The sequence below is a fragment of the Ictalurus punctatus genome, chromosome 11, assembly GCF_001660625.3.
Source record: "Ictalurus punctatus breed USDA103 chromosome 11, Coco_2.0, whole genome shotgun sequence".
Lineage (NCBI taxonomy): Eukaryota > Metazoa > Chordata > Actinopteri > Siluriformes > Ictaluridae > Ictalurus > Ictalurus punctatus.
The window spans coordinates 20,159,401-20,173,339 of NC_030426.2; the positions used below are offsets into that span (position 1 = coordinate 20,159,401).

Genomic DNA, 13,939 nt, shown 5'->3' on the forward strand with positions numbered 1-13,939 from the left:
GAGCCAGATATCCTGCTGCCCACAAGAGGCCTGAGCTAACTTAATTGCTCCCCAGAGTGCAGCGATTTGGGACAGGAAGGGACACCGAGTCAGAGAGAATAAACAGCATTACTGAGGATAACTACACTATTAAAAAACATGTCTCCAAACAGGTGCAGGCTGCAGGTGACAATAGGCAGATAGACGTAGATGTAGGGACAGTGTGAAGGCAATCAGGTAACAGCTGGCCTACTTCCCGTTTACAGAATAGCCTCAGCTCGAATGTCCGGTTCGGTTTGGACTAAAATGGGAAGCCGAGTTACAGGAGTCAAGTTTCGTACCTTGTGGGCCCAGGGCTGGATAGACTGACCAATGGGCTATATATGTATGGAGTGGTAAAATGTGCACTCTCTGGTGTGCACAGTGTGACATTCATTCTATTAATTAGAAAAAAATATTTCTTCACTCCGTCACAGAAAGGGGATATAGAGACAAAAATACCTCATCACTCCACTCTGAGCTATGTAGCTTGTATGGCCAACACAAACCTGAGTTTGAGATGATAATCATATGCTTACATGCAAAAGGAAAATTTGGTGTTTTCACCAGCATGTGAATCAGATTTACAGCACCCGGTGTTCTTCAGCAGAATTCAAAAACACAATCTTCCAATATACCTCGCTCAGTCATGACAGAAAACATATTGGTGGACTGGACAACTTAATTTGTCTCAGAGAAATGCAGATCATAATAGGTGCCCAGAAGGCAGTCGGTATAGTAGGTAGGTATAGCAGGTAATTGCAGTAACTGAGGTGATGAAATTGGCTACACCACAGTTTCAAGACATGCCACTGACAGCAATATGTTGAAATAAATATCTACACATGTGCTAGCCATTACATTACATTGTACTAATCCCAGTTCCTATTTCAGCCATTCCATCTGCTCAAGTTATCATCCTCCCATGATGAATGATGATTCTGTGGAATTGTCATTAGCACATCAAACTGACTGAGTCATTGACTACGATACGAGACGTCACTTCAGAAGTGCACTTATCAATGAATATGTCATTAAATGAACATAACTGTGCAAGAGAGAATGAGTGATTAGGGACCTGCAGACAGTCAGGGACAAGAAGACATCACAAAGAGAGATATTTTACTGATATTGTACTGTTTTTGTGTGTTTTTTCATAACATGTGTCATGTACAGAATTCAGATTGAATCTTAGGCAGTGTAAAAATGGGACTCAATAAGTGCTGACTAACATGTATGGGCAAACGTTAAAATTAACGAATTACAAAATATTTTTTGTAAATATTATTCTTTAATTATACATACATATTTTCTAATGGTGTGGGTTTATCGTTATTGTCTTTCATTTAAGTTTTTAAAAAGTAACAATCTTGAGTTTCAGAAAGGTGCGATACAAATTAAACTCTAAACAACTACAAGTAATCTATGCAATCAACAAAATCAATTCATTCATTCATGTATTTAAGTAATAAAATAATTATTATTGAGGCACATAATCACCAGAATATACTCAATAATTCAACCGTTAAAGCCGGTAAGGTCAACATTCATTACATATATGTTATAATAAACAGTTAGTGTTCAGTCATGTTAGGCATGACAGATGAAAGTTCGAAGTTTAAACTAGGATCAGGTTATATTTAACATGAACTGGTCTTTGTGGGTGTATCAAATAGACACTAACCATAATTAACATGCCTGGCAAGGTTAAGACTCTGTAGCTCTCTTCTCCCACAAAATGCCAAAGCGCTCTGATTATTATGGCAACATTTCAGTTTGCAGACCTGGCTTGGGTTACGGGAGATGGGGAAAGGGGAGACAAATGGGGACTGAGGGAGGAATGGGGGAATGGATGCCCCAGTTCCATTTGCCAGAGTCTCATTAGTCACAAAACAGCCACTGACCACAAGCACACGTGTATGCAAAATAGGGCATGACAGATGGATCAATCGGACAATTCATTTCTCTTCATCTTTAGCTGTCTAACAGAAGCCAAAATAGATAGGTATTTGCAGCTATCCAAAACCCTCTCTACCTTGACTAGAGCTCCAGTCCCTGCTGAAAAGAGGCAGCCCCATATCACGATGCTGCCACCACCATGCTTCACTGTGGGCATGGTGTTCCTTTGATGATAAGCTGTCTTGTTTTTGCACCAAACGCATCTTTTAGAATTATGCCCAAAAGTTCTACCTTGGTCTCATCAAACCATAGCACGTTTTGGGGTAATTTAGGTGGTTTTCTGAGAGAGCAAGAGCGAGAAAGGGCTTCTGTCTAGCCACTCTACCCCATAGACTAGACACATGAAGAGTTCCAGTCAGTTTGAAATTCTAAGAAAAAAAATATTATGATATCTACGATATCTCAGAAAAGATTTGTGTAAACTTATCATAGCAATATTGTATAATCATATCATACAGCCCTACTTATTTGTATCACTTGATAAAATAAGTTTTTCAAATGTATTTTTGCAATGATGATGATATAACTCACAGTTACTTTTAGAAATGACAGACTGCACCTTTAAATAACCATCAGTATGTGCACATTTTTATATAGGGCAGGGAAATATAACATTTCCAGCTTTCAACAATCATAGATACACTTTTAGACGGCGACAAATTGCTTGTGCACTTTTTAAGCAATTAGCGGGCATATTAACGTTTAAAAGTTCTGATTTATACGCTGCTCTGCGTCACCAGAGAACGCCTTGTGATACCGAGAAAACATTTACACTCCAAAACAGGGAAGGAAAGACAGTTACCAAAGTGTAGTATTTCAGAACAGCGGAGTGTGGGTTACACGTTTCAACAAGTGGCCTTCAACTGCTGGAACACCCGACACCCGACAAATGGACACGCGCATGTGCACCACATGTATGCACGCACATACCTCACCTACTTACACGCTGCTTCCCATGCAAGTAACACGCAAACAATATTCCAAACATTTCCGAGATTATACATGCTACGCAAAGATTTACAAAAATGAACGGCACACGAGACACTCGGAGCACAGAGAGCAAAAAAAGTAACCACCCGAGAGCCAATCCAATTCCATTTACAAGATTTTAGTCAACGACGTCTACTTAATGGTGCTTAGTACATAAACTTTGGTACATAAAACACATCCTAGATTAGTGCATGTGAGTGTGAGTGTGTGTAAAAGTGGCTGGGATGGGCAGGTGGCTAATGGTGGGTGTGTGTCACGCGAGGAGGGGCAGAGAGAGAGGTTTTAATTGTGGACAGCTGACAGCTTGATGAGGAAGGCGCAGCTCTCAGAGACAGTGGGGTCCAGTGGCTGTGTGACATACACAGAGGTGAGGATATAAAGCACTGAGTGTGCATCACTCGCTCACTCTCTCTCTCCTGTATCAGTGTAAGCATTAGCCAAGTCAGAGTTCCAGTGCCTGAAGAACAAAATGACACGAGGACGGCTACAGTAGGACGTTTATTAGTAACATCACAAAGTAAAAAAAAAAAAAAAAGAGATCACTTTTGAAATTATTTTTTGAAAGATTACGCCGAGATCTGCACATTTTTTTCTTTCAATCTTTCTCTTTTTGGTTTAATTTGTTTTCCTTTGTTTATTTTTCTTTTCATAAAGAAAAAAAAATCCTTTTCTTTATTTATTTTTCTTTTCTTAATGTTTGAATTGATTTTTTTCTGCATTTCTTTGTTCTTTTTCTTCTTTATTTACTTGTGTTTTTCCTTTCTTTATCTTATTTCTGATCTTTTCCTTGCTTGAAAAAGCAAAAAAAAAAAAAAATCTGTAGAAAATAAAGCCACCACAGCAAAAGCCTCATCAAACGGTTCAAATGCAGCATGCCACCCCAATTACATCAAAGTTGGGACGCTGCATAAAAATGTAAATAAAAGCAGAATGCAATGATTTGCAAATCTCATAAACCCATATGTTATTTACTATAGAATATAGAATACGTATTAAATGTTTAAACTGAGTAAATGTACCATTTTAAGGAAAAAAGAAGGTAATTCTGAATTTGATGGCCGCAACACGTCTCAAAAAAGTAAGTGTTACTAAAAAGAAACAGCTGGAGGAACATTTTGCAACTAATTAGGTTAATTGGCGACAGGCCAGTAACATGATTGGGGATAAAAAGAGTATATTAGAGAGCCAGAGTCTCTCAGAAGTAAATATGGGATGGAATCTGGATGGAAGAATATGTTGCTCTAAAACCTGTATATACCTTTGAGCATTGATGCTGCCATTCCAGATGTGCAAGCTGCCCATTCCATAGGCACTAATGCACCCCACATCATCAGAGACGCAGGCTTTTGAACTGAGCGCTGATAAAAAAAAGACAGATGGTCCCTCTCCTCTTTACTTTAGAGGTCCATGGTTTCCAAAAAGAATTTCACATTTCGATTCGTCTGAGCACAGAACAGTTTCCTACTTTGCCTCAGTCCATTTTAACTGAGCTTTGACCCAGAGAAGACGGCTTCGTTTTTGGATCATGTTCACATATGGCTTCTTCTTTGCATGATAGAGCTTTAACCAGCATTTGTGGATGGCACGGTGAACTGTGTTCACAGACAATGAGTTCTGGAGGTGTGTCTGAGCCCATGCAGTGATTTCCATTACAGAATCATGCCTGTTTTTAATGCAGTGACGATTGAGGGCCTGAAGATCACAGGAAAGCAGTATTGATTTTCACCCTTGTCCCTTGCGCACAGAGATTTCTCAAGATTCTCAGAATCTTTTGATGATATTATGTACTGTAGACTATGAGATATTGATAGTCTTCACAATTTTACATTGAGGTACATTATTCTGAAATTGTCCCACAAATTGTAGACGCAGTTCTTTGCAGATTGGTGAACCTCTGCCCATCTTTACTCTTTTTGTACCCAATCATGTTACTGACCTCTTGGCAATTAACACATACTTTTCCAGCCTTTTGTTGTCCCGTTCCCATCTTTTTTGAGACATGTTGCAGCCATCAACTTCAAAATTACTTTATTTATTTCTTAAAATGGTACATTTACTCAGTTTAAACATTTGATATGTTCTACTGTGAATAGCATATGGGTTTATGACACTTTACACAACGCCCCAACTTTTTTGGAATTTTGACACCAAACTAGCCTAGTTAGAAAAGTTTTATATTTTATCGGTCTGGTAGTTCTACAAACAGTGATAATACCCGAGGCAAGTTTTATGATAAATCCTACTTTTTTGTAGTGTATTTTTGTAGGTTTGATAGGTTTTAAAACTTAAAGAAAAGTAATTAGTAATCTGATTACTTTTTACATTTTTTTAGGGATCAGTAATGTAATCAAATTGCAATTTTAACGTAGTAATTAGTAATCAGTAGTGGATTACTTTTTTTGAGTAACTTACTCAACACTGTTGTTAGGTGACAAAATACTGGAACAGAGACTTAAATTAAATTAAATTAAATATAATTAAAGTAAATAACACTTAATATCCCTTGCTTGCAATAGCTGCATCAAGTCAGAAACCCACTGACCTCACCAAACTGCATTCTTCTTTTTTGATGCTTTTCCAGACTTGTAGTGCAGCTACTTTCAGTTGTTGCTTGTTTCGGGAATTTCGCCTTTGAGTCTCCTCCTCAGGATGTGAAATGCTGCTCAACTGGGTTACGGTCTGGTGATTGGCTTGGCCAGTCTAAAAGTTTCCAATTTTTCCCCTGATGAAGTCCTTTGTTGTGTTAACAGTGTGTTTTGGATCATTGTCTTGCTGCATGATGAAGTTCCTCCCAATTAGACAATGCATTTGTCTGTAAATTGGCAGACAGAATGTTTCTGAATTCATTCTGCTGCTACCATCAGGAGTTATATCATTAATAAAGATTAGCGAGCCTGTTCCAGAAGCAGCCATGTAAGTGTCATGGCTTGGGCTATCTCCACCGTGCTTGACAGATAACCTTGTATGCTTGGGATCATGAGCAGATCCATTTCTTCTCCACACTTTAGTAGAAGTTAATCCTGTTTTCAGACCTTTCGTGGCTCATCTCATGCGAACTCCAATCTGGCATCCGGATTCTTATGCTGATGAGTGGTATGGCCTCTATATTTCTGCTCTTCTTCTAACAATGGATTATGATATCTTCACCGCTGCCCCGCAGAGTTTTTCTGCATCACTGATCAGCTGCTGTTGTTTTTCCTTGGCCAACCTGTTCGATGTCTGGTTGTTAGTACATCAGTGGTTTCTTTCTTTTTCAGGAAATTCCAAATTACAGTGTTGGCTATGCCCAATGCATATGCATGGAAAAGAGTTTCCGTCTTTTCTCAGCTTCAAAATGGCTTGCTTTTCTCGCATAGACAACTCTATGGTCTTCATGTTGGTTTATCCTTTTTCACAACAAATGCAGACTTCACAGGCAAAACCCAAGGCCCAAACTAAAAGTAGACATTCAGAGCTAGTTATTGTTTAAACAGGTGATCTACAGTACCAGGGTCCACCTGGGCAACAAGAAACCCCTGTCAATCACACATTGCGATATTTCTGATCACTTGAAAATCACTTGGCATTTAGACAGATGTTCATATCACGAAATACACGTATACGCACAGTCACAGAGTACTCTGCAAAAGTCTTAGGCATCTTTTTTCACTATAAACTTTGTAATAGATTTATATTTTAGGATTTCTACGTTATCGAATCAGTATATAAACATTTTATAAAGATTCCCGAACATTAGTTTTCCAGCACAAAATGTATTGTTACGGAAAAATGTTTGTAGGTCAGTAGAGAAAGCAGCATATTATGTAAGAGAACTCTTTTCAGACCAAACGTAAATAAATAAATAAAAATAAAAGCACACAATGAATGCTGCTAGGTTTTGCTGCAAAAAAAGAAGAAGCAAGTACGACAGTCAAGGTCTCCAGAAGAACCGTGTCTGGTTCTGAAAGATGTTCAATAAAACTGCATTAATTGTACCTGAGACTATTCATTTTTTTAAAGCAAAGGATCATCACACTAAATATTGATGTTGTTTCATTTATTACTGTTTACTGCTCTTTTTCATGTAGATACATTTAATTACATTAATTTTGAAGGCATCTACAGCATTTGTTTGCATGCACCTAAGACTTTTGCACAGTACTGTGTGATAAATTATATAATATTATATATTATATAATAAAAAAGATAAATTATATAATATTATATACACACATACATACAGTACATAGCTAGCATGTGTAAGAGTAGGAAAGAGACAGTCCTATATTATTAGAGGGCTGACCGGCAGACAGAAGCGTCCCACCTGTCTGACACTGAGAGGAAGAGATAGTGAGACAGAATGAGCAGAAAGTCTTAGTGGGTGAAGGAGAGCTGGTGTGTGTGTGTGTGTGTGTGTGTGTGTGTGTGTGTGTGTGTGTGTGTATATAAACATGTCATGCACTGTTACTGCATTTCCAATGGAGATATCTTGGGTGGCAGCTGAGAGAAACCGTACACTGAAGGGGTGAGGCCACTCTCTCTCCTTACAGACATATTCTCTCACTCTGATCAAGCCAATCTGGGCCCAGGAACATGCATTTGCTGTAAACGGGATATGTATTACATGTCCAGAGCAGGCTTGAGTATTCAGTGACGCACTAGGCTAGACCACGCTGGCAATGACGACCAAATTAGACTGACGGCGAAGTAGAAAGAGTGCAACAATCGCATGAAGAAAGTGACGGAAATTGAAGGAGGTGCGAACTACCCGGTGATGCGGGGAAAAACAAAATTAAAATAAACAAACTGAAACCACATAAGGAGTGAAAGCAGTGGCTGATGCATTGGCCATCACCAGGATTGCCGTGTGTTGTCTATCCTGAGCCAGGAATGTACTCCTAGCAGTAGGTGTTGTCATTGTAAGGCAATGGTCTGACTCTACAAACATATTTAATAAAACACTTAAAGTACTGTAGGAGGTACAGAGAACAAGAGTGAAAACAAAAACATTTCAAGCTGTATAAAAGATTTCTTTTCCATCGCATCAGTAATAGGTGTCTAAATGATTGACGGTTTTATTATTCGCACACGGAAAGACATTTTCAAATCCATTGAGGTTGAGGAAATCTACAAATATATCTGATCTGCCTTACCACCTGTTGCCAGCAGTGTGGTTGCAGAGAGAGAGTGTTTGGATGTCTTTAACCAGTTTCAGACACAAACCAGACAACATTTCATCTTTGCTGCGCGGCTAGTTTATGATTCTTACATTGAGTGTAACAAACAGGCAATGTTCAAGCCTGACTTATGAATAAATAAATTATGGGTGTTAAATTGGATATTTAGCATATTAGAGACACAATTTGTGGCACTTGATTGGTCACTATAACAATGGTTTTATTTTAGCTCTTTTGCATATTTAACATCTGATCTATTCAATCCATCCATTATCTGTACCACTTATACTATACAGGATTGTGGGTGGAGCAGGAGCCTATCCCAGCGGACTCGGGGCATCCTGGATGAGGTGCCAACCCTACACGGGGCACAATCACAGACACACCAATTCATGCACTACTGCAATTTGAAAATGCCAATCAGCGTACAATGAATGGCTTTGGACTGGGGGAGGAAACCGGAGTACCCAGAGGAAACCCCCAAAGCATGTGGAGAACATACTGACTCCACTCACGCAGAGCGGAGGCAGGAATCAAACCCCCAACCCGGAGGTGCGAGGCAAACGTGCTAACCAAACGTGCTAACCACTAAGCCACCGTGCCCCATATTCCTCAGTGCAATTTACATTCATTTAATAATAAATCAAAATATAATATTCACATCACCAATAAAGTTTTTCTTAAGTCAAGAGTGTTTGTTGTATGATCCACAAAACTATGTCTACCATGATGTTTTAGCATTATTGTTGAAAATATTAAAAATATTCTCATTTAAATTTAATCACCTAATCACCTGTAGCGTAAACCATCACAACTTTGTGTTCAGTAATAACTCAGAGATACAACACTCTCTATGTCCATCATGGACAAATCAGTAGCCCAGGTGTGCCAAACAAGCAGATTTCATAACCAGGCTAGGTTTTTATTCATTCATTCATTAGTTGCCTGAGGGTGTTTTAACAACCAGCAAGAAAAAAGCAACCCTACTCCTTATTGAGTTTCACAAAACAAACTTTTTTTTTTTTTAATGTATATGTATAAATGTAATGATCTTTTCAGAATCAGGAATATGAGGTTATGTTGGAAATACTGATGAAATCTGGGAAAATTCTCACCTATGTGTAGTAAACTTGGACAAAGGTTGCTGACTTTTTGTCACAGCTGCAAAACGAAATGTGCTAGATTAAAAACGTTGTTCTCATTCACTTCACTCACATTCACCAAAATGTAGGACTGGGTACTTACCTAGTGGGCTAGTTTATATATATCCAACACATCCCTAAGCTAAATAATTTTTTTTTTTTTTTTTAAATGCCTAAAGTACAACTAAATCTGTCCAAAAATGTAGATCTAGGACACTACAGATACAGAAACAAACAAACAAAAAAAAACACAACACAGGATCCCTCCTCCATGTCCTCCAGCCTATATACATTATATATATTACCCACAGTCCTCGTCAGCACCAATGTACTATAAACAGGAGTGGCAATAATTTAAGTGAGCTTCAAATCCACTAACCTGCATGCTAACTTAAGGGTAAACATGTTTTTTCCCACCCTGATGGCTTATCACACTATGTATGCACAGTTTTGCTTATGTATGGACATCTGAGTGTGAATGTGCACTCGGCATATGTGATCCAACAGCCGAAGAGTAGTAAAAGACAGCGAGAAAGAGGCTTTTAGACAGCACAGCACTGATTTATCGGTAAATAAATGAGTACATCAACGGCTGCTCTGCAACAGGAGAAGGCTGCTGGTAACACGATTCTGTGAGATACTGAGTGTGTTTGAGAGGAGAGGTGCCCAAGCTGGTCAACGTTTATGTGCTGGGTGTGTGTATGAGTGTTTGTGAGGCCACAGATGCGCACAGTCGTGATTTACACACAGAGAACACTACTGACAGCAGAAAAAGTAATAAAAGTCTGACCTGACCCGCCCTTCCCGTGTGTGTGTGTGTGTGTGTGTGTGTGTGTGAGAGAGAGAGAGAAAGATGGGTTAGTAGGAGTGTTTCTAAACATATCATACCTAATAAAACCATTACAACTCTCCCTAAGGATAAATTTGAACATGCAAGAAAGAATGCCTGTAAAAGTAAACATGTACACACACACACACACACACAATTCAGTAACATTCAATTAAAATGCATTTTTAAAATGTAAGTTATTCAATGCTTGAAGAAATTTCTATGATGCACAATACGAATTACGATATTAAAAACTATATATGTGTGAAAAACCGAACTCAATTACATTTTCATTAATACCTACCAAAAATATTTACTGAAAAAGGAGGAGAAATTTAAATGATGTAGAAAATTGTAATATATAATCAGCCGCCTCCAAGAAAATAGTATTGTAACATAAGTTATCACAGTATCATATAGCCCAGCCATACGATTTGGTCAATCAATGTTATAACAGTAATGAAAAAATGTTCCTACCTATAACATAAAAAAAAAAAAAACAACAACTGTATGATGATAGGGTAATTTATCAGAGCTCTTGACTCCACACTCACGTGGCAGCTTAAACCTGAACTCTGTGAGCATTTACATATCCATTTAAGAATACAAAATAATCAATAACTTCACATCAATCTAAAGGGGGGGTTGTTTATTATTCAGAAGACTTCTGTAGGTAAGCACATTTTTCTACTTCTTAAAAATAGGGGTGTAACGCTACATTGTGTCATGATGCATCACGATGCAAAAATGTGTGGGGGGAAAAAAACGTGAAAAAAGTGCTTTCTGGAAATTCACATCATGGAAACCGGTATTCTATTAATCATGCATGTAAGCATGCAGTTGCACTGTTTGAACACCGGAGGTCCCATAATCTGCACAACCCATATAGTTAAAATATACAAAAAGCCCATCGGTCACGTCATAACGTTCTTTCGCAGAGAGCCTTCAACAAGTGTACTTGTGAAGTTCAATAGCCCAATAACTCCAGATTACTATGAACAAAACACATTATACAATATGCAGCTGCACAACCACATTATAACTGTTAAAAAGAGCTCTTCAGTAGCTCTCAAACAACACCAAAGGCTGGGGAAATCAGGCACTTTAGGCGACTTTGGAGCTCTATTTTTGTGCTACGGAGCTCATTACGTTTCAGTCGTTCATTTTCAAAGTCCCAGAGACTTGTTTATTCAATCAAAATTTGGGGGAGAATTTACACATTTACATTTCTTTTTTTATTACGATCATGTTAAACCTGTAGTACATTTTGTTTACAATATTAAAACACTGTAGCAATTTTTGGCTCGTTTAGTTTTATATAGACAAAACATACATTTGTATATGTATTGTATTTGATTCAGGATGATTTCGGTCATTATTTTTTCTTCTTTCAAATTTTGTTCAAAATATTCTGGGAATCGTGAGTATTGCGAGTTCAACTGAACTGTAACTGGAGTGTGCCAATTCAAGACACACAAATAGGTGGATGGATGGAAACCCCAAACAAGCGTGCACATGAAGTGGATCTTAATTTAATTCCATCATCGCCAGTGTTTCTGTCTTCATAATACCCATCTCTAGTTGGCACGAGCTACTGCAACATCACAGCCTTGACAAAGAATCAATATGTGTAGAAAAGCTGTCAGAAAGAATTTGGACAACATGACAAAGTGCTAAAATGATCCAATACCTCAAGAACCTCAAGAGAGAAGTGTTACGGTAGAAACTGACTGCAGGAAGAAATAAAGGAACATGATGTGCGTGTGTGTGTGCGCGTGTGGGCTAAAGCGTGAGGAAAGTCTCGTCTCTTTACCCAGATGGCTTCCTTTGTGTGTGTAGTGTCTATTCTGATAAATAGTGTGAGGGCAAACGTCTGTCACCAGGCTCGAGGCCCCTTCATTTCTTCTCTCATTCCACCCCTATGCTCATCTCCTCCCTATTACATTCTTCTGTCGTTTATTCACTTTATGGGATTATCGAGGCACTTCTCTCCCGCCTGCGATTCATTACACCCCTAACTGCTCACTTAGGTTTATGCCCCTTTAAATCCCCCTCCAGATAGCCAACCAGCCACGGTAAACAGGGACGGCAAGAAACAACGGAGTGGGGGTAGGGGGGAGTCATCAGAGAGAAAATTAAGAGATGTCACGCAGCGGTGAACGTGGCAGTGACGAGAAGCGGTTAGTCGCCATTTTTAACACGGCTGCCCTCTTTCTAGTCATTAGTAATTCAATTTGGTCTTTATTAGCCACGCTTATCTGCTGCGCAGAGTCCCTCTGGCTAGCCCATATGATTCCCCTTCACTCCTCCTCCAGCGCTGTTTAGTCATTCATACACTCCTTCACATTCACACGTCTCATTCACCTCACACAAAGTTCAGCAGTACAAAAAATAAATAAAATAAAATAAAAATAAAAGAGGAAGAGAGCAAAGGGAAACAGCGAGACGTGTTTGTAAACGGAAGATGAAAGTGCATTAATGGCGACGTGAACAGAGTTTGAGTGTGTAAAACGCACTCGAACAGACTGCAGGCGATTACGGCGAGACTCGCCTCTGCTATCTGCGAAAAGGAGGAGGGAGCAGGCTGTAAAAACAGTGATTGCTTTCCATCGTGTGGGGCCTATATTCTCCAGTTCGTTAAAACAATCCAATTTGCAAAAGGATAATTATGCATTAGCTCCTCTTTATCTACTGAGTGAGAGCACTGGCGGGGTTTGATAGCGTAGCTACATTCGGCGTGCCATTGCTGCAAATTACCCACTATCGGCACATGTACACCATCATGGCCAGAGTGGACAATTCATTAACCCCCCCAGTCCCCCCCACCTCGATCTCACACACACACACTCTGAGTGCTTATACTCCAGCTACTAAGGGAATGCTGACCTCTACTGGACACGTCCTGGTACAAGAAGCAGGAATACCATCCATCCTCCAGAGCTTTCTTTCCTTTTTTTAAAATCAGCACAAAATGAATGCCCTATCCCGTGACCTAATTTACATCCCACATTCAGACTCTGCCTTTGTGTCTCTATGGTAGCGTACAGGATACAAACAAGGTTAATTAATTTTCCAGTGACTGTTTCGTGCTAATTGCTCATTATGCCAATTAGTCACAGAGGGTGTCAGGAACTGTCTATCTTTGAGGGAAGTGTGTACTGTTTACTGTTTACCAGCACAAACCTCTATAACGTGTTGAGCACAATAAACATCTGTCTGCTTTCTCAGCAGCAGCATTAACATCATCGTGCTGTTGTGAACAGGCAGCATGCTGAAAAACTGCAGCACTAAAACCAGGCCTGTGCTGTTACTTCAGATAATCGTCAAGTAAAAGTGCTCCTACGAGTGCTCCTTTTCTGTAAACTCTATCTGTTAGAGGTTGACCGATAGGGGATTTTACAGATACCGTCAACCAAGCTGAAGTGTAGCTACTGATAACCGATACTGAACGAAAACATAACACTCAAAGTAAAATATTGCTGAACTTTACTGCAAAATAAACAGTACTGACTGTACCATGACCAGGACCAAGTGTACTGAACTCTTTTTAATGAAATAAATATATAAATATTCATATATATTAACTATTAATAAATATTAAAAGTAAATAAAAAATATAAATCCAAATTTTAAAACACTTCAAATAATACAACAAAATTTGTCAGTGATGCTTTTTATTTTTCCTCTAGAGGCCGCTCTTGTACTGTAACATGACAGCAGACCCTTCTCAGCTGTCCCAGCAATGGACGCAACTGGGAAAAACGATCACTGTGGATTTTTGTCAATAGATTTTACCAGATAGTTCCAGCAATCGGTTATTGGTGCTGATTAATCGTCAAAACCAA

General features: G+C 38.9%; 1 protein-coding gene across 1 annotated transcript in view; it reads right to left on the reverse strand.

Moving 5' to 3' along the window:
• zc3h3 (zinc finger CCCH-type containing 3) overlaps window positions 1-13,939 on the reverse strand; it is a 76,391-nt gene that overhangs the window by 54,853 nt on the left and 7,599 nt on the right. The gene's annotated exons all lie outside the window — the stretch shown is intronic.